Source organism: Somniosus microcephalus, unplaced genomic scaffold (assembly GCF_052327205.1).
Source record: "Somniosus microcephalus isolate GS21.2 unplaced genomic scaffold, FLI_Smic_1.0 unresolved_chr3, whole genome shotgun sequence".
In the NCBI taxonomy this organism is placed as follows: Eukaryota; Metazoa; Chordata; class Chondrichthyes; order Squaliformes; family Somniosidae; genus Somniosus; species Somniosus microcephalus.
In genome coordinates, this window is record NW_028225181.1 from 44986295 (window position 1) to 45012209 (window position 25915).

The 25915-nt window shown below is 57.1% G+C and overlaps 1 protein-coding gene and 1 pseudogene across 1 annotated transcript in view; both read left to right on the forward strand.

The window, feature by feature from the left end:
- LOC147091394 (uncharacterized) overlaps nt 1–12781 on the forward strand; it is a 43709-nt pseudogene extending 30928 nt beyond the window's left edge.
- Nucleotides 1–25915, forward strand: part of LOC147091393 (alpha-2-macroglobulin-like) — a 1124424-nt gene that overhangs the window by 725057 nt on the left and 373452 nt on the right. The window lies entirely within an intron of this gene.

Here is a 25915-nt window from a genome sequence, read left to right on the forward strand (position 1 = left end):
TCCTCACCCCCAAACTGTGAGACTCCTCACCCTCAAATTGTGGGACTCCTCACCCCCAAACTGTGAGACTCCTCACCCCCAAAATGTGGGACTCCTCACCCCCAAACTATGGGACTTGTCACATCCCAAACTGTGAGACTCTTCACCCCCAAACTGTGGGACTCCTCACCCCCAAACTGTGAGACTCCTCACCCCCAAACTGTGAGGCTCCACACCTCCTAACTGTGGGACTCCTCACCCCCCCAATCTGTGGGACTCCTCACCCCCCAAACTGTAGGACTCCTCGCCCCCCAAACTATGAGACACTTCACATCTCAAACTGTGGGTCGCCTCACAATCCCCAAACTGTGGGGACTCCTCACCCCCCAAACTGTGGGACTCCTGACCCCCGAACTGTGAGACTCCTTACACCCCACCCAAACTGTGGGTCTCCTCAGCACCCTAAACGGTGGGACCTCTCACACCCCAAACTGTGAGATTCCACCCCCCCCAAACTTAGAGACACCTCACCCCCTGAACTGTGGGAATCCTCACGCCCCAAACTGTGAGACTCCTCACTCCCCCAAACTGTGGGACTCCTCAAACTCCAAATTGTGTGACTCCTCACCCCCAAAACTGTGAGACTCCTCACCCCGCAAACTGTGAGACTCGTCACCCCACAAACTGTGGGACTCCTCACCCTTTAAACTTTGGGACTTGTCACATCCCAAACTGTGAGACTCCTCACCCACAAACTGTGGGACTCCTCACCCCCAAACTATGGGACTCCGCACTCCCCAAACTGTGTGACTCCTGACCCCCTAACTGTGAGACTCCTCACACCCCACCCAAACTGTGGGTCTCCTCAGCACCCTAAACGGTGGGACCTCTCAAACCCCAAACTGTGAGATTCCACCCCCCCAAACTTTGGGACTCCTCACCCTCTGAACTGTGGGCTCCTCACCCCCGAAACTGTAGGACTCCTCACCCCCAAACCGTGGGAATCCTCAGCCCCCAAGCTGTGGGACTCCTCACCCCCCCAATCTGTGGGACTCCTCACCCCCCAAACTAAGAGACTCCTCACTCCCCAAACTGTGAGACTCCTCACCCCCCAAATTGTGAGACTCCTCACCCACCCCAAAACAGTGGGGACTCCACCCCCCCCAAACTGTGGGACTCCTCACCCCGCAAACAGTGGGACTCCTCACGCCACAAACTATGAGGCTCCTCACCCCCAAACTGTGGGACTCCTCACCCCCTAAACTGTGGGACTCCTCACCTCCCCCACACTGTGGGACTCATCACCCCCCAAATTGTGAGACACCTCACCGCCCAAACTGTGGGGACTCATCGCCCCCAAATTGTGGGACTCCTCACCCCCCAAACTGTGGGACTCCTCACCCCCCAAACTGTGGGGACTCCTCACCCTCAAACTGTGGGACTCCTCACCCCCCAAACTGTGAGACTCCTCACACCCCCAAACTGTGGGGACTCCTCACCCCCAAACTGTGGGACTCCTCACCCTCCCCAAACTGTGCGACTTTTCACATCCCTAACTCTGGGACTCCTCACTACCCAAACTGTGGGGCTCCACACACCCCCAAACTGTGGGACACTTCACCTCCCAAACTGTGGGACGCCTCACCCCACAAAAATTGGGAATCCTCACCCCTAAACTGTGCGATTCCTCACCCCCAAACCGTGGGTCTCCTCAGCCCCCAAACCGTGGGACTCCTCACTGCCCAAACTGTGGGACTCCTCACCTCCCAAACTGTGGGACTCCTCACTTCCCAAACTGTGGGACTCTTCGCCCCCAAACTTTGAAACTTGTCACATACCAAACTGTGAGACTCCTCACCCCTCAAACTGTGGGACACCTCAGCCCCAAACTTTGGGACTTGTCACATCCCAAACTGTGAGACTCTTCACCCCCAAACTGTGGGACTCCTCACCTGCAAACTATGAGACTCCTCACCCCCGAAATTGTGGGACTCTTCACCCACAAACTGTGGGACTCCTCACCCCCAAACTGTGAGACTCCTCACCCGCAAACTGTGGGACTCCTCACCCCCAAACTTTGGGACTTGTCACATCCCAAACTGTGAGACTCCTCACCCCCAAACTGTGGGACACCTCACCCCCAAACTGTGAGACTCCTCACCCACAAACTGTGGGAGTCATCACTCCCCCAAACTGTGGGACTCCTCAAACCTCAAACGTGGAGACTCCCCGCCACCCAAACAGTGGGGACTCCTCACCCCAAAACTGTGGGACTCCTCACCCTCCCCAAACTGTGGGAGTTCTCACCTCCCTAACTCTGGGACTCCTCACTACCCAAGCTGTGGGGCTCCTCACACCCCCAAACTGTGGGAAACTTCACCTCCCAAACTGTGGGACGCCTCACCCCACAAAAATTGGGAATCCTCACCCCCTAATCTGTGCGATTCCTCACCCCCAAACCGTGGGACTCCTCAGCCCCCAAACCGTGGGACTCCTTACCGCCCAAACTGTGGGACTCCATCCTCCCAAACTGTGGGACACCTCACTTCCCAAACTGTGGGACTCTTCACCCCCAAACTTTGAGACTTGTCACATACCAAACTGTGAGACTCCTCACCCCTCAAACTGTGGGACACCTCAGCCCCAAACTTTGGGACTTGTCACATCCCAAACTGTGAGACTCCTCAACCCCAAACAGTGGGACTCCTCACCTGCAAACTGTGAGACTCCTCACCCCCGAAACTGTGGGACTCCTCACCCACAAACTGTGGGACTCCTCACCCCCGAAACTGTGGGACTCCTCAGCCACAAACTGTGGGGCTCCTCACCCCCAAACTGTGAGTCTCCTCACCGCAAACTGTGGGACTCCTCACCCCCAAACTATGGGACTTGTCACCCCCAAACTGTGACTCTCCTCACCCCCAAACTGAGGGACTCCTCAACCCCAAAGTGTGAGACTCCTCACCCCCAAACTGTGAGACTCCTCACCCCCAAATTGTGGGACTCCTCACCCCCAAACTGTGAGACTCCTCACCCCCAAAATGTGGGACTCCTCACCCCCAAACTATGGGACTTGTCACATCCCAAACTGTGAGACTCTTCACCCCCAAACTGTGGGACTCCTCACCCCCAAACTGTGAGACTCCTCACCCCCAAACTGTGAGGCTCCACACCTCCTAACTGTGGGACTCCTCACCCCCCCAATCTGTGGGAATCCTCACCCCCCAAACTTTAGGACTCCTCGCCCCCCAAACAATGAGACACTTCACACCTCAAACTGTGGGTCGCCTCACAACCCCCAAACTGTGGGGACTCCTCACCCCCAAACTGTGGAGCTCCTCACCCCCCAAACTGTGGGGCGCCTCACACCCCAAACTAAGAGACTCCTCACACCCCAAACTGTGAGACTCCTCACCCCCGAAACTGTGAGACTCCTCACACCCCCCAAAATGTGGGGACTCCTCACCCCCCAAACTGTGGGACTCCTGACCCCCGAACTGTGAGACTCCTTACACCCCACCCAAACTGTGGGTCTCCTCAGCACCCTAAACGGTGGGACCTCTCACACCCCAAACTGTGAGATTCCACCCCCCCCAAACTTAGAGACACCTCACCCCCTGAACTGTGGGCTCCTCACCACCGAAACTGTAGGACTCCTCACCCCACCAAACTGTAGGACTCCTCACCCCACCAAACTGTAGGACTCCTCACTCCCCAAACATTGGGACTCCTCACCACCGAAACTGTGGGAATCCTCACCCCCCAAACTGTGAGACTCCTCACCCCCCAAACTGTGGGACTCCTCACCCCCCAAACTGTGGGACTCCTCAAACTCCAAATTGTGTGACTCCTCACCCCCAAAACTGTGAGACTCCTCACCCCGCAAACTGTGAGACACGTCACCCCACAAACTGTGGGACTCCTCACCCCCGCAAACTGTGGGACTCCTCACCCCCAAACTGTGGGACTCCTCACCCCCAAACTATGGGACTCCGCACTCCCCAAACTGTGTGACTCCTGACCCCCTAACTGTGAGACTCCTCACACCCCACCCAAACTGTGGGTCTCCTCAGCACCCTAAACGGTGGGACCTCTCACACCCCAAACTGTGAGATTCCACCCCCCCAAACTTTGGGACTCCTCACCCCCTGAACTGTGGGCTCCTCACCCCCGAAACTGTAGGACTCCTCACCCACCAAACTGTGAGGACTCCTCACCCCCCAAACTGTGGGACTCCTCACTCCCCAAACTTTGGGACTCCTCACCCCCGAAACTGTGGGAATCCTCACCCCCCAAACTGTGAGACTCCTCACTCCCCCAAACTGTGGGACTCCTCAAACTCCAAATTGTGTGACTCCTCACCCCCAAAACTGTGAGACTCCTCACCCTTTAAACTTTGGGACTTTTCACATCCCAAACTGTGAGATTCCTCACCCCCAAACTGTGGGACTCCTCACCCCCAAACTATGGGACTCCGCACTCCCCAAAATGTGTGACTCCTCACCCCCCAAACAGTGGGACTCCTTACCCCACAAACTGTGGGACTCCTCACCCCACAAATTGTGAGGCTCCTCACCCCCCAAACTGTGGGACTCCTCACCCCAAAAACTGTGTGACTCCTCACCACCAAATTTTGGGGCTCCTCACCCCGCAAACTGTGAGGCTCCTCACCTCCCAACTGTGGGACTCCTCACCCCCCAAACTGTGGAACTCCTGACCGCCCAAACTATGATACACCTCACATCTCAAACTGTGGGACGCCTCACCCCCCCCAAAATGTGGGACTCCTCACCCCCCAAACTAAGAGAATCCTCACTCCCCAATCTGCTAGACTCCTCACCCCACAAACTGTGGGACTCCTCACCCCACAAACTGTGAGTCTCCTCACACCCAAACTGTGGGACTCCTCACCCCTCAAACTGTGGGACTTCTCACCCCCGAAACTGTGGGACTCCTCACCCCGCAAATTGTGAGACTACCCACCCACTAACTGTAGGACTCCTCACCCCCAAACTGTGGGACACCTCACCCCCGAAACTGTGGGGCTCCTCACCCCCCAATCTGTGAGACTCCTCACCCCCCAAACTGTGGGACTCCTCACCCCCAAAACTGTGGAACTCCTCACCCCCCAAACTGTGGGACTCCTCACCGCCCAACCTGTGGGACACGTCACCCCCCAAACTGTGAGACTCCTCACCCACCAAACTGTGGGACTCCTCACCCCCAAAACTGTGGGACTCCTCACCCCACAAATTGTGGGACTCCTCACCTCCCCCACACTGTGGGACTCCTCAGCCCCCAAACTGTGGGGACTCCTCACCCCCACATTGTTGGACTCCTCACCCCCAAACTGTGGGACTCCTCAGCCCCAAAACTGTGAGGCACCTCACCCGCAAATTGTGGGACTCCTCACCCCCCAAACTGTGGGACTCCACACCCTCCAAACTGTGGGGACTACTCACCCCCAAACTGTGAGACGCCTCACCCCCAAAATGTGAGGCTCCTCATCCCCAAGCTGTGGGACGCCTCACCCCCCCCGCAAACTGTGGGATTCCTCACCCCCCAAACTGTGGGGTCTCCTCACCCTCAAACTGTGGGACTCCTCGCCCCCCAAACTGTGAGACTCCTCACCCCTCCCAAACTGTGGGACTCCTCACCCCCAAACTGTGGGAATCCTCACCCCCCAAACTGACAGGCTCCTCAGTCACCAAACTGTGGGACTCCTCCCCCGCAAAACTGTGGGACTCCTCACCTCCCAAAATGTGGGGACTCCTCACCGCCAAGCTGTGGGACTCCTCACCCCCCCCCAAGCTGTAGGACTCTTCACCTCCCAAACTGTGGGACTCCTCACCCCCCAAACTGTGGGGCTCCTCACACCCCCAAACTGTGGGCACTTCACCTCCCAAACTGTGGGACGCCTCACCCCACAAAAATTGGGAATCCTCACCCCCTAAACTGTGAGACTCCTCACCCCCAAACCGTGGGACTCCTCACTTCCCAAACTGTGGGAATCTTCACCCCCAAACTTTGGGACTTGTCACATCCCAAACTGTGAGACTCCTCACCCCCAAACTGTGGGACACCTCAGCCCCAAACTTTGGGACTTGTCACATCCCAAACTGTGAGACTCCTCACCCCCAAACTGTGAGACTCCTCACCCCCAAACTGTGAGACTCCTCACCCCCAAACTGTGGGACTCCTCACCACCCAAACTGTGGGACTCCTCACCACCCAAACTGTGGAACTCCTCACCACCCAAACTGTGGAACTCCTCGCCGCCCAAACTATGAGACACCTAACACCTCAAACTGTGGGTCGCCTCACCCCCCCCAAACTGTGGGAATCCTCACCCCCCAAACTGTGGGGACTCCTCACCCCCAAGATGTGGGGCTCCTCACCCCCAAACTGTGGGAATCCTCACCCCCCAAACTGTGGACTCCTAACCCCCCAAACTGTGGGGCTCCTCACTCCCCCAAACTGTGGGACTCCTCAAACCTCAAACGTGGAGACTCCCCGCCACCCAAACTGTGGGACTCCTCACCCCCCAAACTGTGAGACTCCTCACCACCAAACTTTGGGACTCCTCACCCCCCAAACTGTGAGACTCCACACCACCAAACGTTGGGACTCCTCACCCACTAAACTGTGGGACTCCTCACCCCCGAAACTCTAGGACTCCTCACCCCCCAATCTGTGGGACTCCTCACCCCCTAAATTTTGGGACTCCTCACCCCCAAAACTGTGGGACTCCTCACTCCCCAAACTGTGGGGACTCCTCACCCCAAAGCTGTGGGACTCCTCACACTCCAAACTGTGTGACTCCTCACCCCGCAAACAGTGGGACACTTCACCTCCCAAACTGTGGGACGGCTCACCCCCCAAATTGTGGGAATCCTCACCCAGTAAATTGTGAGATTCCTCACCCCCAAACCGTGGGAATCCTCAGCCCCCAAGCTGTGGGACTCCTCACCTCCCAAACTGTGGGACTCCTCACTTCCCAAACTGTGGGACTCTTCACCCCCGAAACTGTGAGAATCCTCACCCCGCAAACTGTGAGACTCCTCACCTCCCAACTGTGGGACTCCTAACCCCCCCAAACTGTGGGAATCCTCAACCCCCAAACTGTGGAACTCCTCACCCCCCAAACTATGAGACACCTCACACATCAAACTGTGGGACGCCTCACCCCCCCAATCTGTGGGACTCCTCACCCCCCAAACTAAGAGACTCCTCACTCCCCAAACTGTGAGACTCCTCACCCCTCAAATTGTGAGACTCCTCACCCACCCCCAAACTGTGGGGACTCCACACCCCCCAAACTGTGGGACTCCTCACCCCCCAAACAGTGGGACTCCTCACCCCACAAACTGTGGGACTCCTCACGCCACAAACTGTGAGTCTCCTCACCCCCAAACTGTGGGACTCCTCACCCACTAAATGTGGGACTCCTCACCCCCAAACTGTGAGACTCCTCACCCCCGAAACTGTGGGACTCCTCACCCCCCAATCTGTGAGACTCCCCACACCTCAAATGTGAAGACTACCCACCACCTAAACTGTGGAACTCCTCAACCCCCAAACTGTGGGACTGCTCACCCCCCAAACTGTGAGACTCCTCACCCCCCAAACTGTGGGGCTCCTCATCCCCCAAACTGTGGGACACCTCACCCCACAAATTGTGGGACACCTCACCTCCCCCACACTGTGGGACTCATCACCCCCCAAACTGTGAGACACCTCACCGCCCAAACTGTGGGGACTCATCACCCCCAAATTGTGGGACTCCTCACCCCCCAAACTGTGGGACTCCTCACCCCCCAAACTGTGGGGACTCCTCACCCTCAAACTGTGGGACTCCTCACCCCCAAACTGTGAGACTCCTCACCCCCCCGAAACTGTGGGACTCCTCACCCCAAACTGTGGGAATCCCCACCCCCCAAACTGAGAGGCTCCTCACTCCCCAAACTGTGAGACTCCTCACCCCCCCAAACTGTGGGGACTCCTCACCCCCAAACTGTGGGACTCCTCACCCTCCCCAAACTGTGGGTCTTTTCACCTCCCTAACTCTGGGACTCCTCACTACCCAAACTGTGGGGCTCCTCACACCCCCAAACTGTGGGACACTTCACCTCACAAACTGTGGGACGCCTCACCCCACAAAAATTGGGAATCCTCACCCCTAAACTGTGCGATTCCTCACCCCCAAACCGTGGGTCTCCTCAGCCCCCAAACCGTGGGACTCCACACTGCCCAAACTGTGAGACTCCTCACCCCTCAAACTGTGGGACACCTCAGCCCCATACATAAGGACTTGTCACATCCCAAACTATGAGACTCCTCACTCCCATACTGTGGGGCTCCTCACCTGCAAACTGTGAGACTCCTCACCCCCAAACTGTGGGACTCCTCACCCCCCAAACTGTGGGACACTTCATCCCCAAACTGTGAGACTCCTCACCCGCAAACTGTGGGACTCCTCACCCCCAAACTTTGGGACTTGTCACATCCCAAACTGTGGGACTCCTCACTCCCCCAAACTGTGGTACTCCTCAAACCTCAAACGTGGAGACTCCCCGCCACCCAAACTGTGGGGACTCCTCACGCCAAAACTGTGGGACTCCTCACTCTCCCCAAATTGAGGGACTTTTCACCTCCCTAACTCTGGGACTCCTCACTACCCAAACTGTGGGGCTCCTCACACCCCCAAACTGTGGGGCACTTCACCTCCCAAACTGTGGGACGCCTCACCCCACAAAAATTGGGAATCCTCAACCCCTAAACTGAGCGATTCCTCACCCCCAAACCGTGGGACTCCTCAGCCCCCAAACCGTGGGACTCCTCACTGCCCAAACTGTGGGACTCCTCACCTCCCAAACTGTGGGACTCTTCACCCCCAAACTTTGAGACTTGTCACATACCAAACTGTGAGACTCCTCACCCCTCAAACTGTGGGACACCTCAGCCCCAAACTTTGGGACTTGTCACATCCCAAACTGTGAGACTCCTCACCCCCAAACTGTGGGACTCCTCACCTGCAAACTGCGAGACTCCTCACCCCCGAAACTGTGGGACTCCTCACCGACAAACTGTGGGACTCCTCACACCCAAATCTGTGAGACTCCTCACCCCCAAACTTTAGGACTTGTCACATCCCAAACTGTGAGACTCCTCACCCCCAAACTGTGGGACTCCTCACCCCCAAAACTGTGAGACTCCTCACCCCCAAACTGTGAGACTCCTCACCCTCAAATTGTGGGACTCCTCGCCCCCAAACTGTGAGACTCCTCACCCCCAAAATGTGGGACTCCTCACCCCCAAACTTTGGGACTTGTCACATCCCAAACTGTGAGACTCTTCACCCCAAACTATGGGACTCCTCACCCCGAAACTGTGAGACTCCTCACCCCCAAAATGAGAGGCTCCACACCTCCCAACTGTGGGACTCCTCACCCCCCCAATCTGTGGGACTCCTCACCCCCCAAACTGTGGAACTCCTCGCCCCCCAAACTATGAGACACTTCACACCTCAAACTGTGGGTCGCCTCACAACCCCCAAACTGTGGGGACTCCTCACCCCCAAACTGTGGAGCTCCTCATCCCCCAAACTCTGGGGCTCCTCGCCCCCAAACTGTGGGAAACCTCACCCCCCAAACTGTGAGACTCCTCACCCCCCCCAAAATGTGGGGACTCCTCACCCCCCAAACTGTGGGACTCCTGACCCCCGAACTGTGAGACTCCTCACACGCAACCCAAACTGTGGGTCTCCTCAGCACCCTAAACGGTGGGACCTCTCACCCCCCAAACTGTGAGATTCCACCCCCCCAAACTTTGGGACTCCTCACCCCCTGAACTGTGGGCTCCTCACCCCCGAAACTGTAGGACTCCTCACCCACCAAACTGTGAGGACTCCTCACCCCACCAAACTGTGGGACTCCTCACTCCCCAAACATTGGGACTCCTCACCCCCGAAACTGTGAGACTCCTCACTCCCCCAAACTGTGGTACTCCTCAAACTCCAAATTGTGTGACTCCTCACCCCCAAAACTGTGAGACTCCTCACCCCCCAAACTGTGTGACTCCTCACCCTTTAAAATTTGGGACTTGTCACATCCCAAACTGTGAGACTCCTCACCCCCAAACTGTGGGACTCCTCACCCCCAAACTATGGGACTCCGCACTCCCCAAACTGTGTGACTCCTGACCCCCGAACTGTGAGACTGCTCACACCCCACCCAAACTGTGGGTCTCCTCAGCACCCTAAACGGTGGGACCTCTCACACCCCAAACTGTGAGATTCCACACCCCCAAACATTGGGACTCCTCACCCCCTGAACTGTGGGCTCCTCACCCCCGAAACTGTAGGGCTCCTCCCCCACCAAACTGTGAGGACTCCTCACCCCACCAAACTGTGGGACTCCTCACTCCCCAAACTCTGGGACTCCTCACCCCCGAAACTGTGGGAATCCTCACCCCCCAAACTGTGGGACTCCTCACTCCCCCAAACTGTGGGACTCCTCACCCCCAAAACTGTGAGACTCCTCACCCCGCAAATTGTGAGACTCGTCGCCCCACAAACTGTGGGACTCCTCACCCTTTAAACTTTGGGACTTGTCACATCCCAAACTTTGAGACTCCTCACCCCCAAACTGTGGGACTCCTCACCCCCAAACTATGGGACTCCGCACTCCCCAAACTGTGTGACTCCTCACCCCCCAAACAGTGGGACTCCTTACCCCACAAACTGGGGGGCTCCTCACCCCACAAATTGTGAGGCTCCTCACCCCCCAAACTGTGGGACTCCTCACCCCAAAAACTGTGTGACTCCTCACCACCAAATTTTGGGACTCCTCACCCCGCAAACTGTGAGGCTCCTCACCACCCAACTGTGGGACTCCTCACCCCCCAAACTGTGGAACTCCTCACCCCCCCAAACTATGAGACACCTCACACCTCAAACTGTGGGACGCTTCACCCCCCCCAAAATGTGTGACTCCTCACCCCCCAAACTAAGAGAATCCTCACTCCCCATACTGCGAGACTCCTCACCCCCCAAATTGTGAGACTCCTCACCAACCCCAAGCTGTGGGGGCTCCTCACCCCCCAAACTGTGGGGCTCCTCACCCCCCAAACTGTGGAGCTCCTCACCCCCCAAACTGTGGGGCTCCTCGCCCCCAAACTGTGGGAAACCTCACACCCCAAACTAAGAGACTCCTCACTCCACAAACTGTGAGACTCCTCACCCCCCAAACTGTGAGACTCCTCACACCCCCCAAAATGTGGGGACTCCTCACCCCCCAAACTGTGGGACTCCTGACCCCCGAACTGTGAGACTCCTCACACCCAACCCAAACTGTGGGTCTCCTCAGCACCCTAAACGGTGGGACCTCTCACCCCACAAACTGTGAGATTCCACCCCCCCCAAACTTTGGGACTCCTCACCCCCTGAACTGTGGGCTCCTCACCCCCGAAACTGTAGGACTCCTCACCCACCAAACTGTGAGGACTCCTCACCCCACCAAACTGTGGGACTCATCACTCCCCAAACATTGTGACTCCTCACCCCCGAAACTGTGGGAATCCTCACCCCCAAACTGTGAGACTCCTCACTCCCCCAAACTGTGGGATTCCTCAAACTCCAAATTGTGTGAGTCCTCACCCCCAAAACTGTGAGACTCGTCACTTCACAAACTGTGGGACTCCTCACCCCCAAACTATGGGACTCCGCACTCCCCTAACTGTGTGACTCCTGACCCCCGAACTGTGAGACTCCTCACACCCCACCCAAACTGTGGGACTCCTCACCCCCTGAACTGTGGGCTCCTCACCCCCGAAACTGTAGGGCTCCTCACCCACCAAATTGTGAGGACTCCTCACCCCAACAAACTGTGGGACTCCTCACTCCCCAAACATTGGGACTCCTCACCCCCGAAACTGTGGGAATCCTCACCCCCCAAACTGTGAGACTCCTCACTCCCCCAAACTGTGGGACTCCTCAAACTCCAAATTGTGTGACTCCTCACCCCGCAAACTGTGAGACTCGTCGCCCCACAAACTGTGGGACTCCTCACCCTTTAAACTTTGGGACTTGTCACATCCCAAACTGTGAGACTCCTCACCCCCAAACTGTGGGACACCTCACCCCCAAACTATGGGACTCCGCACTCCCCAAACTTGTGACTCCTCACCCCCCAAACAGTGGGACTCCTTACCCCACAAACTGTGGGACTCCTCACCCCACAAATTGTGAGGCTCCTCACCCCCCAAACTGTGGGACTCCTCACCCCCCAAACTGTGGAACTCCTCACCCCCCCAAACTATGAGACACCTCACACCTCAAACTGTGGGACGCCTCACCCCCCCCAAAATGTGGGACTCCTCACCCCCCAAACTAAGAGAATCCTCACTCCCCAAACTGCGAGACTCCTCACCCCCCAAATTGTGAGACTCCTCACCCACCCCCAAACTGTGGGGGCTCCTCACCCCCCAAATTGTGGGACTCCTCACCCCACAAACTGTGAGTCTCCTCACACCCAAACTGTGGGACTCCTCACCCCCCAAACTGTGGGACTGCTCACCCCCGAAACTGTGGGACACCTCACCCCACACTCTGTGGGACTCCTCACCCCACAAACTGTGAGTCTCCTCACACCCAAACTGTGGGACACTCCACCTCCCAAACTGTTAAACGCCTCACCCCACAAAAATTGGGAATCCTCACCCCTAAACTGTGCGATTCCTCACCCCCAAACCGTGGGTCTCCTCAGCCCCCAATCCGTGGGACTCCTCACCGCCCAAACTGTGAGACTCCTCACCCCTCAAACTGTGGGACACCTCAGCCCCAAACATTGGGACTTGTCACATCCCAAACTGTGAGACTCCTCACCCCCAAACTGTGGGGCTCCTCACCTGCAAACTGTGAGACTCCTCACCCCCAAACTGTGGGACTCCTCACCCCCCAAACTGTGGGACACCTCACCCCCAAACTGTGAGACTCCTCACCCTCAAACTGTGGGACTCCTCACTCCCCCAAACTGTGGGACTCCTCACCCTCCCCAAATTGAGGGACTTTTCACCTCCCTAACTCTGGGACACATCACTACCCAAACTGTGGGGCTCCTCACACCCCCAAACTGTGGGGCACTTCACCTCGCAAACTGTGGGACGCCTCACCCCACAAAAATTGGGAATCCTCAACCCCTAAACTGTGCGATTCCTCACCCCCAAACCGTGGGACTCCTCAGCCCCCAAACCGTGGGACTCCTCACCGCCCAAACTGTGGGCCTCCTCACCTCCCAAACTGTGGGACTCCTCACCGCCCAAACTGTGGGACTCCTCACCTCCCAAACTGTGGGACTACTCACCGCCCAAACCGTGGGACTCCTCAGCCCCCAAACCGTGGGACTCCTCACCGCCCAAACTGTGGGACTCCTCACCTCCCAAACTGTGGGTCTCCTCACCGCCCAAACCGTGGGACTCCTCAGCCCCCAAACCGTGGGACTCCTCACTGACAAACTGTGGGACTCCTCACCTCCCAAACTGTGGGACTACTCGCCCCCCAAACCGTGGGACTCCTCAGCCCCCAAACCATGGGACTCCTCACCGCCCAAACTGTGGGACTCCTCACCGCTCAAACCGTGGGACTCCTCAACCCCCAAACCGTGGGACTCCTCACCGCCCAAACTGTGGGACTCCTCACCTCCCAAACTGTGGGACACCTCACTTCCCAAACTGTGGGACTCTTCACCCCCAAACTTTGAGACTTGTCACATACCAAACTGTGAGACTCCTCACCCCTCAAACTGTGGGACACCTCAGCCCCAAACTTTGGGACTTGTCACATCCCAAACTTTGAGACTCCTCACCCCCAAACTGTGGGACTCCTCACCTGCAAACTGTGAGACTCCTCACCCCCGAAACTGTGGGACTCCTCACCCCCAAATCTGTGAGGCTCCTCACCCGCAAACTGTGGGACTCCTCACCCCCAAACTTTAGGACTTGTCACATCCCAAACTGTGAGACTCCTCACCCCCAAACTGTGGGACTCCTCACCCCCAAACTGTGGGACTCCTCACCCCCAAACTGTGAGACTCCTCACCCCCAAACTGTGAGACTCCTCACCCTCAAATTGTGGGACTCCTCACCCCCAAACTGTGAGACTCCTCACCCCCAAACTGTGAGACTCCTCACCCTCAAATTGTGGGACTCCTCACCCCCAAACTGTGAGACTCCTCACCCCCAAACTTTGGGACTTGTCACATCCCAAACTGTGAGAATCTTCACCCCCAAACTATTGGACTCCTCACCCCTAAACTGTGAGACTCCTCACCCCCAAAATGAGAGGCTCCACACCTCCCAACTGTGGGTCTCCTCACCCCCCCAAACTGTGGGACTCCTCACCCCCAAACTGTGAGACTCCTCACCCCCAAACTGTGGGACTCCTCAACCCCAAACTGTGAGACTCCTCACCCCCAAACTGTGATACTCTTCACCCTCAAATTGTGGGACTCTTCACCCCCAAACTGTGAGACTCTTCACCCCCAAAATGTGGGACTCCTCACCCCCAAACTTTGGGACTTGTCACATCCCAAACTGTGAGACTCTTCACCCCCAAACTATGGGACTCCTCACCCCTAAACTGTGAGACTCCTCACCCCCAAAATGAGAGGCTCCACACCTCCCAACTGTGGGGCTCCTCACCCCCCCAATCTGTGGGACTCCTCACCACCCCAAACTATGGAACTCCTCGCCCCCCAAACTATGAGACACTTCACACCTCTAACTGTGGGTCGCCTCACAACCCCCAAACTGTGGGGACTCCTCACCCCTGATGCGCTATCAATTACTCATAAAAGACTGAGAGTTAGAAGAGTAACCAAAGGCTTTTATTAACAACAGAATGGAGGTCTGCCTCGCATGGTCGACTGGTCCATGATACTAAGGGCTGGGGAGCAGTCACCTTTATACTAGGCCTGTGGGAGGAGTCAGCCGAGGCATGTCCAGGCATGTACACAGTGGAATACAAACAGGACAAACAGGAATACAAACAGTGGTTTACCACATTCACCCCTTGTTTAAAATTGAGTCCGGCGGGGTGAAGTGTATTAAAAGTTAGTGTATTGGAGTCTCTCCGGAGGTCTTGTCTGCCGCTGTGATCTGCGTAGCGATGGCAGCGGTAGTGAAGTTTCCGGCGTCGAGTCCAGCGTAGGCTGTGGCACAGGCGTGTCGTCCTCGTAGATGTCGAGCTGGTCGCGGGGCCCAGGCCTGCCGTCTGCTGGGGCTGGATATCGGATCGTGGGGGGGGTGGTCGTGGGTAGTGGGTTACTGCGGCCCCCGAGGGTGCAAGGTCTCTTATGGAGACTGTGTCCTCCCGCCCGTCCGGGTATGCGATGTAAGCATACTGGGGGTTGGCGTGGAGGAGGTCGACCCTCTCGACCAGGGGGTCCGTTTTATGGGTCCTCACGTGTCTTCTCAGTAGGACCGGCCCTGGGGACGTCAGCCATGGCGGTAGCGATGACCCCGATGAGGACTTCCTTGGGAAGACAAACATTTTCTCATGAGGGGTGGCGTTAGTGGCAGTGCAGAGCAGTGACCGAATAGAGTGGAGCGCATCGGGGAGCACATCCTGCCAGCGGGAGGTTGGAAGGCCCCTAGACTTTAAGGCTAGCAGGACGGCCTTCCAAACTGTCGCATTTTCTCTTTCCACCTGTCCGTTCCCCCGGGGGTTGTAACTGGTGGTCCTGCTTGTGGCAATACCCCTAGTTAGCAGGTACTGACGGAGTTCGTCGCTCATAAACGATGAGCCCCGATCGCTATGGATATAGCTGGGGAAGCCGAACAGGGTGAAGAGGTTGTTCAGACATTTAATGACCGTGGCACTGGTCATGTCCGGGCAGGGGAAGGTGAAAGGGAAACGGGAGTACTCATCAATAATATTGAGGAAGTACACATTGCGGTCGGAGGAGGGGAGAGGCCCTTTAAAATCGACGCTCAGGCGCTCGAAGGGGCGAGTGGCTTTTATCAGGTGGGCCCTGTCTGGTCTATAAAAGTGCGGTTTGCACTCAGCGCAGACTTGGCAGTTCCTGGTCATGGTCCTGACCTCCTCAATAGAGTAAGGCAGGTTGCGGGCCTTGATGAAGTGGAAGAACCTGGTGACCCCCGGGTGGCAGAGGTCATTGTGGAGGGCCCGCAGTCTATCGATCTGCGCGCTGGCGCAGGTGCCACGCGATAGCGCATCCGGGGGTTCATTTAGCTTCCCGGGCCGGTACAAGATCTCGTAGTTGTAGGTGGAAAGTTCGATTCTCCACCTCAAGATCTTGTCATTTTTGATTTTGCCCCTCTGCTTGTTGTTAAACATAAAAGCAACTGAACGCTGGTCAGTGAGCAGGGTAAATCGTTTTCCAGCCAGGTAGTGCCTCCAATGACGCACAGCCTCCACAATCGCCTGGGCCTCCTTCTCAACAGCGGAGTGTCTGGTCTCCGGGCCTTGGAGGGTTCGTGAAAAGAAGGCCACGGGTCTCCCCGCCTGATTGAGGGTAGCGGCCAGGGCAAAGTCGGACGCATCGCTTTCCACCTGGAAGGGGATGGATTTGTCCACTGCGTGCATGGTGGCTTTGGCAATGTCCTCCTTGATACGATGGAAGGCTAAGCGGGCCTCTGCCATCAAGGGAAAAGAGGTGGACTTGATCAGCGGACGGGCCTTGTCCGCATAGTAGGGGACCCACTGGGCGTAATAGGAGAAAAACCCTAGGCACCTCTTCAGGGCCTTGAGGCAGTGGGGCAGTGGAAGTTCCATAAGGGGATGCATCCGGTCGGGGTCGGGGCCGATGACTCCGTGTTCCACAACACAGCCAAGGATGGCGAGGCGGTTTGTGCGGAATATGCACTTCTCCTTGTTATATGTCAGGTTTAGGAGTTGGGCGGTGCGGAGGAATTTTTCGAGGTTTGCGTCATGGTCCTGCAAGTCACGGCCGCAGATGGTCACATTGTCCAGATATGGGAAAGTGGCCTGCAACGCATTTTGATCTGCCATCCGGTCCATCTCCCTTTGGAAGACGGAGACCCCGTTGGTGACGCCAAAGGGAACCCTAAGGAAGTGATAGAGGCGGCCGTTTGCCTCAAAGGCAGTGTACTGGCGGTCCTCAGGGCGGATGGGGAGCTGGTGGTATGCTGATTTCAGGTCAATGGTCGAGAAGACGCGGTACTGCGCGATCTAGTTGACCATATCAGCTATACGGGGGAGTGGGTAGGTGTCCAGCAGGGTTTAGCGATTTATTGTCTGGCTGTAGTCGATGACCAGGCGCTGCTTCTCGCCGGTCTTAACGACCACAACCTGGGCTCGCCAGGGGCTGGTGCTGCCCTCAATAATCCCTTCTTTCAGGAGCCGCTCCACTTCGGTTTTAATGAAAACCCTGTCCCCGGCACTGTATCGCCTGCTCTTTGTGGCGATGGGCTTACAGTCGGGGGTGAGGTTAGCAAACAGTTGGGGGGGGGTGACTCTGAGTGTGGAGAGGTTGCACCTGGTGCGCGGCGGGCAGTTAAGAAGCTGCTGGCTGCGGACTGTGAGTGGGGGTAGGGGTCCACCGTACGCCATCGTAACACTTTTAAGGTGGCACTGAAAATCTAACCCCAGCAGGACGGCAGCGCAGAGGTCAGGCAGGACCAGAAGTTTAAAATGATCGTACACGGTCCCGTCTACTACGAGTGTCACCACGCAGTAGCCGCCGATGTCCGCTGACTGGGACTCGGAGGCCATAGAAATCCGCTGTTGCGCAGGCAGGACTGGGAGAGAGCAACGCCGCACCGTGTCGGGGTGGATGAAGCTCTCCGTGCTCCCAGAGTCAAAAAGGCAGATTGTATCGTGACCAATTACCTTAATGTCCATTGTGGAACTGGCCAGTTGGTGCGGTCTCGCTTGGTCCAGTGTAACGGATGCCAGCGTAGGGGTCGGTGTGTCGCTGCGGGTATCAGATGAGGCGGTGTCGGGGGCCTGCTGCGTCCCGGCTGTCGTCCAAGATGGCGGCGTCCATGATCCCCATGTGGCTGGAGGCGTCCAAAATGGCTGCTGTACCGGTGATTCGCACATGGCCGGGGAGGTCCAAGATGGCGGCCCGCATGGCCCACACGCGGCGCTGCTGGGGTTCAGGGTGGCTTTGGCCCTGCAGACGCTAGCGTAGTGTCCCTTCTTCCCGCAGCCCGAGCAGATCGCGTTTTTCGCCGGGCAGCGCGCTCTGGGGTGTTTTGCCTGGCCACAGAAGTAGCATTTCTGGCCTTGGGGCACTGCTGTCTGGCCTTGGGACACTGCTGCGGTAGTTGGGCCGTTGTTGGGGTGTGGCTGGGGTGGCACGGCGCTATGAGGCGGTCCTACCGTGTCCCAGGCTGTCATTCCCCGTGGCATCCACGGTGCAGAGGAGTAGGCATCCATGCCCTGGTAGGCTGCATCCAACGATAGTGCGAGTTCAGAGGCCTTGTTGAGGTCGAGGTTACTCTGCTCCAACAGTCGCTGTCGGGTGTAATTGGATCTGTGGCCCGCTACAAAAGCGTCCCGGATAAGTTCCTCTGTGTACACGGCGGCCTTTACATCCTTACAACCACAGGCCCGGCCAAGCACAGACAGTGCCTGAAGGTATTCCACGGTCGATTCCCCAGGTTGTTGTTTACGACTCCCCAGGAGGTGCCTGGCGTACACTTCGTTCACTGGGCGCGTGTACTGGTCCTTGAGGAGCTTGATAGCGTCCGCGTACGAGGTCGCGTCTTGGATGACCGAGTACACTCGGTGGTTCACTTTGGAGGTCAGGACATCCAGTTTGTCCTCGTCCGATTTGATTGCTTCGGAGGCAGTCAGGAATTTTTCGAAACACTTAAGCCAGTGAGTAAACTTGGTGGATGAGTCCGCCTCCCGATGATCTAAGTCCAGGCATGCTGGTGTGAGGATCTTCTCCATTATAAAAATGTTGTTAATAAAAGTGATGCGCTATCAATTACTCATAAAAGACTGAGAGTTAGAAGAGTAACCAAAGGCTTTTATTAACAACAGAATGGAGGTCTGCCTCGCGTGGTCGACCGGTCCATGATACTAAGGGCTGGGGAGCAGTCACCTTTATACTAGGACCTGTGGGAGGAGTCAGCCGAGGCATGTCCAGGCATGTACACAGTGGAATACAAACAGGACAAACAGGAATACAAACAGTGGTTTACCACAACCCCCAAACTGTGGAGCTTCTCACCCCCCAAACTGTGGGGCTCCTCGACCCCAAACTGTGGGAAACCTCACACCCTAAACTAAGAGACTCCTCACTCCCCAAACTGTGAGACTCCTCACCCCCAAACTGTGAGACTCCTCACACCCCCCAAAATGTGGGGACTCCTCACCCCCCAAACTGTGGGACTCCTGACCCCCGAACTGTGAGACTCCTCACACCCAACCCAAACTGTGGGTCTCCTCAGCACCCTAAACGGTGGGACCTCTCAACCCCAAACTGTGAGATTCCACACCCCCAAACTGTGGGACTCCTCACCCCCGAAACTGTAGGACTCCTCACCCACCAAACTGTGAGGACTCCTCACCCCACCAAACTGTGGGACTCCTCACTCCCCAAACATTGGGACTCCTCACCCCCGAAACTGTGGGAATCCTCACCCCCCAAACTGTGAGACTCCTCACTCCCCCAAACTTTGGGACGCCTCAAACTCCAAATTGTGTGACTCCTCACCCCGCAAACTGTGAGACTCCTCACTCCCCAAACATTGGGACTCCTCACCCCCGAAACTGTGGGAATCCTCACCCCACAAACTGTGAGACTCCTCACCCCCAAAACTGTGAGACTCGTCACTTCACAAACTGTGGGACTCCTCACCCTTTAAACTTTTGGGACTTGTCACATCCCAAACTGTGAGACTCCTCACCCCCAAACTGTGGGACTCCTCACCCCCAAACTATGGGACTCCGCACTCCCCTAACTGTGTGACTCCTGACCCCCGAACTGTGAGACTCCTCACACCCCACCCAAACTGTGGGTCTCCTCAGCACCCTAAACGGTGGGACCTCTCACACCCCAAACTGTGAGATTCCACCTCCCCAAACTTTGGGACTCCTCACCCCCTGAACTGTGGGCTCCTCACCCCCGAAACTGTGAGGACTCCTCACCCCACCAAACTGTGGGAATCCTCACTCCCCAAACTGTGAGACTCCTCACTCCCCCAAACTGTGGGACTCCTCAAACTCCAAATTGTGTGACTCCTCACCCCCAAAACTGTGAGACTCCTCACCCCACAAACTGTGAGACTCGTTGCCCCACAAACTGTGGGACTCCTCACCCTTTAAACTTTGGGATTGTCACATCCCAAACTGTGAGACTCCTCACCCCCAAACTGTGGGACTCCTCACCCCCAAACTATGGGACTCCGCACTCCCCAAACTGTGTGACTCCTCACCCCCCAAACAATGGGACTCCTTACCCCACAAACTGTGGGACTCCTCACCCCACAAATTGTGAGGCTCCTCACCCCCCAAACTGTGGGACTCCTCACCCCTAAAACTGTGTGACTCCTCACCACCAAATTTTGGGACACCTCACCCCGCAAACTGTGAGGTTCCTCACCTCCCAACTGTGGGACTCCTCACCACCCAAACTGTGGAACTCCTCACCCCCCAAACTATGAGACACCTCACACCTCAAACTGTGGAACGCCTCACCGCCCCCCCAAAATGTGGGACTCCTCACCCCCCAAACTAAGAGAATCCTCACTCCCCAAACTGCGAGACTCCTCACCCCCCAAATTGTGAGACTCCTCACCCACCCCCAAACTGTGGGGACTCCTCACCCCCCAAACTGTGGGACTCCTCACCCCCCAAACTGTGACTCTCCTCACACCCAAACTGTGAGACTCCTCACCCCCCAAACTGTGGGACATCTCACCTCCGAAACTGTGGGACTCCTCACCCCGCAAACTGTGAGACTCCCCACCCACTAACTGTGGGCTCCTCACCCCCAAACTATGGGACTCCTCACCCCCGAAACTGTGGGACTCCTCACCCCCCAATCTGTGAGACTCCTCACCCCCCAAACTGTGGGACTCCTCACCCCCAAAATTGTGGAACTCCTCACCCCCCAAACTGTGGGACTCCTCACCCCCCAACCTGTGGGACTCCTCACCCCCCAAACTGTGAGACTCCTCTCCCACCAAACTGTGGGACTCCTCACCCCCAAAACTGTGGGACACCTCACCCCACAAATTGTGGGACTCCTCACCTCCCCCACACTGTGGGACTCATCAACCCCCAAACTGTGGGCACTCCTCACCCCCAAATTGTTGACTCCTCACCCCCAAACTGTGGGACTCCTCACCCCCCAAACTGTGAGACACCTCAACCCCAAACTGTGGGGACTCCTCACCCCTCAAACTGTGGGGACTCCTCATCCTCAAACTGTGGGACTCCTCACCCCTCAAACTGTGAGACTCCTCACCCCTCCCAAACTGTGGGACTCCTCACCCCCAAACTGTGGGACTCCTCACCCCCAAACTGTGGGAATCCTCGCCCCCCAAACTGACAGGCTCCTCACTCACCAAACTGTGAGACTCCTCACACCCCCAAACTGTGGGACTCCTCCCCCCCAAAACTGTCGGACTCTTCACCCCCCAAACTGTGGGGCTCCTCACACCCCCAAACTGTGGGGCTCCTCACACCCCCAAACTGTGGGATACTTCACCTCCCAAACTGTGGGACGCCTCACCCCACAAAATTGCGGGACTCCTCACCCCCAAACTGTGAGACTCCTCACCCCCCAAACTGTGCGACTCCTCACTCCCCAAACTGTGAGACTCCTCACCCCCCAAACTGTGAGACTCCTCACTCCCCAAACTGTGAGACTCCTCACCCCCCAAATTGCGGGACTCCTCACCCCCTAAACTGTGAGACTCCTCACCCCCAAACTGTGAGACTCCTCACCCCCAAACTGTGAGACTCCTCACCACCCAAACTGTGGAACTCCTCGCCGCCCAAACTATGAGACACCTAACACCTCAAACTGTGGGTCGCCTCACCCCCCTCCAAACTGAGAGACTCCTCACCCCCAAACTGTGGGACTCCTCACCCCCAAACTGTGAGACTCCTCACCCCCAAACTGTGAGACTCCTCACCACCCAAACTGTGGGACTCCTCACCACCCAAACTGTGGAACTCCTCACCCCCCAAACTGTGGAACTCCTCGCCGCCCAAACTATGAGACACCTAACACATCAAACTGTGGGTCGCCTCACCCCCCCCAAACTGTGGGACTCCTCACCCCCCAAACTGTGGGGACTCCTCACCCCCAAACTATGGGGCTCCTCACCCCCAAACTGTGGGAATCCTCACCCCCAAACTGTGGACTCCTAACCCCCCAAACTGTGGGACTCCTCACTCCCCCAAACTGTGGGACTCCTCAAACCTCAAACGTGGAGACTCCCCGCCACCCAAACTGTGGGACTCCTCACCCCCCAAACTGTGAGACTCCACACCACCAAACTTTGGGACTCCTCACCCACTAAACTGTGGGACTCTTCACCCCCGATACTGTGAGAATCCTCACCCCGCAAACTGTGAGGCTCCTCACCTCCCAACTGTGGGGCTCCTAACCCCCCCCAAACTGTGGGAATCCTCACCCCCCAAACTGTGGAACTCCTCACCCCCCAAACTATGAGACACCTCACACCTCAAACTGTGGGACGCCTCACCCTCCAATCTGTGGGACTCCTCACCCCCAAACTAAGAGACTCCTCACTCCCCAAACTGTGAGACTCCTCACCCCCCAAATTGTGAGACTCCTCACCCACCCCCAAACTGTGGGGACTCCACACCCCCCAAAATGTGGGAATCCTCACCCCCCAAACAGTGGGACTCCTCACCCCACAAACTGTGGGACTCCTCACGCCACAAACTGTGAGTCTCCTCACCCCCAAACTGTGGGACTCCTCACCCCCTAAACTATGGGACTTCTCACCTCCGAAACTGTGGGACTCTTCACCCCGCAAACTGTGAGACTCCCCACCCACTAAATGTGGGACTCCTCACACCCAAACTGTGGGACTCCTCACACCCGAAACTGTGGGACTCCTCACCCCCCAATCTGTGAGACTCCCCACACCACAAATGTGAAGACTCCCCACCACCCAAACTGTGGAACTCCTCACCCCCCAAACTGTGGGACTGCTCACCCCCCATACTGTGAGACTCCTCACCCCCCAAACTGTGGGGCTCCTCACCCCCCAAACTGTAGGACTCCTCACCCCACAAACTGTGGGACTCCTCACCTCCCCCACACTGTGGGACTCATCACCCCCCAAACTGTGAGACACATCTCCGCCCAAACTGTGGGGACTCATCACCCCCAAATTGTGGGACTCCTCACCCCCCAAAACTGTTGGGACTCCTCACCCCCCAAACTGTTGGGACTCCTCACCCTCAAACTGTGGGACTCCTCACCCCCCAAACTGTGAGACTCCTCACCCCCCCGAAACAGTGGGACTCCTCACCCCCAAACTGTAGGAATCCTCACCCCCCAAACTGAGAGGCTCCTCACTCCCCAAACTGTGAGACTCCTCACCCACCCAAACTGTGGGACTTTTCACCTCCCTAACTCTGGGACTCCTCACTACCCAAACTGTGGGGCTCCTCACACCCCCAAACTGTGGGATACTTCACCTCCCAAACTGTGGGACGCCTCACCCCACATAAATTGGGAATCCTCACTCCCTAAACTGTGCGATTCCTCACCCCCAAACCGTGGGACTCCTCAGCCCCCAAACCGTGGGACTCCTCACCGCCCAAACTGTGGGACTCCTCACCTCCCAAACTGTGGGACTCCTCACTTCCCAAACTGTGGGACTCTTCACCCCCAAACTTTGAGAGTTGTCACATACCAAACTGTGAGACTCCTCACCCCTCAAACTGTGAGACACCTCAGCCCCAAACTTTGATACTTGTCACATCCCAAACTGTGAGATTCCTCACCCCCAAACTGTGAGGACTCCTCACCCACCAAACTGTGGGACTCCTCACTCCCCAAACTTTGGGACTCCTCACCCCCGAAACTGTGGGAATCCTCACCCCCCAAACTGTGAGACTCCTCACTCCCCCAAACCGTGGGACTCCTCAAACTCCAAATTGTGTGACTCCTCACCCCCAAAACTGTGAGACTCCTCACCCCGCAAACTGTGAGTCTCGTCACCCCACAAACTGTGGGACTCCTCACCCTTTAAACTTTGGGACTTGTCACATCCCAAACTGTGAGGCTCCTCACCCCCAAACTGTGGAACTCCTCACCCCCAAACTATGGGTCTCCGCACTCCCCAAACTGTGTGACTCCTCACCCCTCAAACAGTGGGACTCCTTACCCCACAAACTGTGTGACTCCTCACCCCATAAATTGTGAGGCTCCTCACCACCCAAACTGTGGGACTCCTCACCACCAAATTTTGGGACTCCTCACCCTGCAAACTGTGAGGTTCCTGACCTCCCAACTGTGGGACTCCTCACCCCCCAAACTGTGGAACTCCTCACCCCCCAAACTATGAGACACCTCACTCCCCAAACTGCGAGACTCCTCACCCCCCAAATTGTGAGACTCCTCACCCACCCCCAAACAGTGGGGACTCCTCACCCCCCAAACTGTGGGACTCCTCACCCCCCAAACAGTGGGACTCCTCACCCCACAAACTGTGGGACTCCTCACCCCACAAACTGTGAGTCTCCTCACACCCAAACTGTGGGGCTCCTCACCCCCCAAACTGTGGGACTTCTCACACCCGAAACGGGGGGGCTCCTCACCCCGCAAAATGTGAGACTCCCCACCCACTAACTGTGGGACTCCTCACCCCAAACTGTGGGACTCCTCACCCCCGAAACTGTGGGACTCCTCAGCCCCCAATCTGTGAGACACCTCACCCCCCAAACTGTGGGACTCCTCACCCCCAAAACTGCGGAACTCCTCACCCCCCAAACTGTGGGACTCCTCACCCCGCAACCTGTGGGACTCCTCACCCCCCAAACTGTGAGACTCCTCTCCCACCAAACTGTGGGACTCCTCACCTCCAAAACTGTGGGGCTCCTCACCCCACAAATTGTGGGACTCCTCACCTCCCCCACACTGTGGGACTCCTCAACCCCCAAACTGTGGGACTCGTCAACCCCCAAACTGTGGGACTCCTCACCACCCAAACTGTGGGGACTACTCACCCCCAAACTGTGAGACGCCTCACCCCCAAAATGTGAGGCTCCACATCCCCAAGCTGTGGGACGCCTCACCCCCCCCAAACTGTGGGACTCCTCACCCCCCAAACTGTGGGGACTCCTCACCCTCAAACTGTGGGACTCCTCACCCCCCAAACTGTGAGACTCCTCACCCCTCCCAAACTGTGGGACTCCTCACCCCCAAACTGTGGGAATCCTCACCCCCCAAACTGTGGGGACTCCTCACCCTCAAACTGTGGGACTCCTCGCCCCCCAGACTGTGAGACTCCTCACCCCCCAAAACTGTGAGACTCCTCACCCCCCAAACTGTGGGTCCCCTAACCCCCCAAACTGTGGGACTCCTCACCCCCCAAAACTGTGGGACTCCTCACCACCCAAACTGTGGGACTCCTCACCCCCCAAAACTGTGGGACTCCTCACTCCCCAAACTGTGGGTCCCCTCACCCCCCAAACTGTTAGACTCCTCACCCCCCAAAACTGTGGGACTCCTCACCCCCAAAACTGTGTGACTCCTCCCCCCCAAAACTGTGGGACTCCTCACCCCCCAAAATGTGGGGACTCCTCACCCCCAAGTTGTGCGACTCCTCACCACCCCCCAAGCTGTAGGACTCTTCACCTCCCAAACTGTGGGACTCCTCACCCCCCAAACTGTGGGGCTCCTCACACCCCCAAACTGTGGGCACTTCACCTCCCAAACTGTGGGACGCC